Source organism: Lathyrus oleraceus, chromosome 1 (genome assembly GCF_024323335.1).
Source record: "Lathyrus oleraceus cultivar Zhongwan6 chromosome 1, CAAS_Psat_ZW6_1.0, whole genome shotgun sequence".
Taxonomy (NCBI): Eukaryota; Viridiplantae; Streptophyta; class Magnoliopsida; order Fabales; family Fabaceae; genus Lathyrus; species Lathyrus oleraceus.
This window is the reverse complement of record NC_066579.1, coordinates 33858722-33862609: the sequence shown is the minus strand read 5'-3', so window position 1 is coordinate 33862609 and position 3888 is coordinate 33858722.

Here is a 3888-nt window from a genome sequence, read left to right as displayed (position 1 = left end):
ATACTTGAATTATATTGTTTAAGATATTTTAAATTAATACCTTGGCCCATAGGTTGACCCAAACTTTGTCTCGTAGTTGTGTCTTCACACAAAGGGGCACCTAACAATTCCTCGCATATAGAGTTATCTTGGTTAACTCTAGCATTTACAGCCTTACCATTGATAGGTAGATCCAATAACATGTAGACATCATCAAGTGTGACGGTACATTCACTGAATGAAAGGTGAAATATGTGAGTCTCGGGTCTCAATCTTTCTACCAAAGCAAGAATAAATTTGTAATCAAATGAGTATGCGACTATGTTGAGTAGATTACCAATACCTCATGCTCGTAAATACGGTTCTATCAAAGGGTCGTGTGGTACATATTCATGTAAACGACATCGAAATCTCTTTGGGTCCTAACAAAAGATAATTAAGAAATAAGTTAGAATAAGTAATAAACAATAGTGTTAGGGAAGTTAAATCATAACTTACGAATGTCGCAATATTGTCGATTGTTCCTCGATGTTCATCACCCATGGTTAGTAAAGACATTTTATTGAATGCGTTTGAGTATCTGTTGCTGACAAAGTAGGTAGGTTGAGTGTATGTTGCAGACAAAGTAGGTAGGTTAAGTGTATGTTGCAGACAAACTAGGTAGGTTGAGTGTGTTTGATGGAAATGTTAATAAACATGAGTATTTATAGGTAGGAAAGGTGCCATTGGGGAGTGTATCTTGAGTGTATGTTGCATTCACACGATGCTTTTTTTTGCATGTGATTTTTGGAGCACGCACCATTGGAAAGGGCGCATGTGTTATCTTTTTAGGGCATGTGTCGGGGAAGGCGCATGTGTTATCCTTTTAGGGCATAGAAACATGCAGGGAATCTTGTAAGGAATCTTGTAAGGGCGCATGTGTTGTCTTGTTATGGCACTTGCGTTGTCTCTTTAGAGGATGCACCATTGGGGAGGGTGCATACGTTGGACAATGAACAAGCTGAAGTCAATGTTGTTGATGAGGAAGAAGAAGAAGACGAGATATTGGTTGATGAAATGGTGAATGATGAAACTGTCGACCACCAGCAAGAGCCATTACCTACTAGTCATGTATATTGTCCACCTCAACATATGACAAGCTTGAATTTGGGTGCAGATGAACCTTTGTCAGATATATTTTACAATCCTTATGTGAAAAGTCAAGGATCATTGAAAGAAGGAGACACATTTTTCACTAAAGAAGATTGTGTCAGAGCCATTGAAAAGTATCACATGGAATTATCATCTGATTATAGGGTTGATCGAACTAATGCAACGAGGTATAAGATCTATTATCATAATGAGCTCTGCCTATTCCGGTTGTCAGCATCTTACTGGAAGAGGAGTGATTCTTGGGAGATAGGTTATATGGGTCCAGTTCACACTTGCTTAATCACCAACCCGATGTAGGACCATCACAAACTCAACTCTCAATTAATATGCGATGAAATTTTGCATGTCATTAGCGACAATCCATCGTTAAAGGTGAGTACAATAATCTCGTATATCATTACACAATACAGTTATACTCCATCATACAGGAAGGCATGGATAACTAGGACTAATGTAGTTGAAAAAGTGTTTGGAAATTGGGAGGAGTCATACAAAGAACTTCCAAAATACTTAGTGGCACTTAAGCATTATGCCCCGGGGACTATTGTCAATTTGGAAACGTTGTCGGCATATACCCCATACGGAACTTGTATTAGTGGTAATGGCACATTCCACCGACTCTTTTGGGCATATGAACCATGCATCAAAGATTTTGCTTTCTGTAAACCTATTATACAAATTGATGGTACATGGTTGTATGAGAAATATAAAGGAATGTTACTCATGGCAATGGCACAAGATGGAAACAAAAACATTTTTCCAATCTCCTTTGCACTAGTTGAAGGAGAGACTCTTAGGGGATAGAATTTTTTCCTAAAAAATCTCTGATTGCATGTTGCTCCTCATCCTAACTTATGTTAGATCTCAGAAAGACACTCATCAATTATGAGCGCCTATAAAAACATTGATAACGACTGGCATGATCCTCCTTCGACGCATGTCTAATTCATTAGACATATCGCTTAAAATTTCATGCGGGAGGTCAAAGACAAAACGATGCGGAAGAAGGTTGTTAATGCATAATATGCATTAACAAAACCTTCCTTCAAACACTACCACGAAGACATTAGATTGTCAAACGCATACGCAATAAGGTGGATTGATAATATTCCATTGGGGAAGTGGACTATGGCATATGCCAACGATCAATGATAGGGCTACATGACAAAAAATCTAGTGAAATTAATGAAATTTATCTTCAAATGCATCTGAAACCTACCAATAATTACTTTAGTGCAAGCAACCTATTTTAGGCTAGGGGCGTTGTTTAAGATCAGACGTTCCAAATAGAGTTCAATGTTACAATATGGGCAACTGTTGAGTAACGCTTCAATGAAATTCATTAAAGAGAAAGTTGCAAAAGCTAACATACGTGTGGTCACAGTGTTTGATTGTACTAAAGGTTGGTATATTGTTGTTGAGTCAATGGACCATAATGAAGGCATGCTGAGGGGACACTATTGAGTGGAACTAGATAAAGGTTGGTGCGACTGCGGAAAGTTCCAAGTCTTTCGTATGCCATGCTCCCATGTCATAGTGGCATGTTCAAAGGTTCGACATGATCCTTCCAACATACTATCCTCCATTTACAAAGTCATTAACCTATGCAATGTTTACAAAATTAGCTTATCAGTGGTAGCAAAAGAGAATTATTGGTCTGTATATCAAGGGGACACACTCTTGCACAATGACATAATGCGAAAACAAAGTGTGTCAAATCTATTATTTTATTACTTTGTTCAAATTATATTAGGTTTTGGTTATTTGTGTAATTAATTTTATATGAGAAAGAAAAATTAAATGTAATTTTATAAAATTGTCTTTTTAACGAAATTAAAAAATTAGAATAAGGGAGAGTAATAAATAATACATGACGGTCTAGGAAAGAATGAATATCATTTTTTGATTTTTTTTAAATGATCAAATTTTTAAAAAATAATACTAAAATAACTATTATTTTAAAATATTTATCAATAGAACCATTTTTTAATTATCTTTCTAAAGCATGCGTCAATTGGTATGACGCATGCATGTATTACTTGTATCAAGGCGTCAATGCACATGACGTTAGCATGTAGATCAAGTCAATGCAATTGGCGCATGTTTTGATTATTATTATTTTTTTAGTTTTATATTATAATTATATAAAATTGAAATAAAAAAGTAAATAAAAAATAATTAATAACATTATGATATAAAACTAAAATACATAACAATTGACAAGAAAATCAATTACTCGCCCGATCGAAATACCCCTCTTTCCACATCCCGGCGCGTTAGCCTGCCTTCGAGGTCTCCCACGAGTTTCATGAGGTATTTAGGGTCTTTGAGTGCTAACATGATGCAATGGTGGTTGGTGTGAAGGTCCGGTGAAAGGTCCAATGGTATTTGACAAATTTGTCATCATTTCCCCAATAGTTTGGGGGTTACCGCCAACAGCGCTGTCGTAATTGAGTTCGATACCCGTGTTGTTGTAGTTGGGTTGTTGTAGTTGGATCATTGTGGTTAGTTTGTTTGTGGACGATATGGTTGCCCGAATTGGGACATTGAATCATTTTGGAAATGAAACAATGGTGTAAGAAAGTCAAACAATTGTTGGGTGGTGTGGCGATGAGATCTTTGGGTGTTCATTGGTGGGAGGCTATGGTGGGATGAAGTTGAATCATATGAATCATCTAGACTATAGACAGATGTGGTGGTTGCGTATGGTTGTTGGTGGTAAGGGTTTGGTTCCTGGTTTTGAGTTTGGGTGTGTGT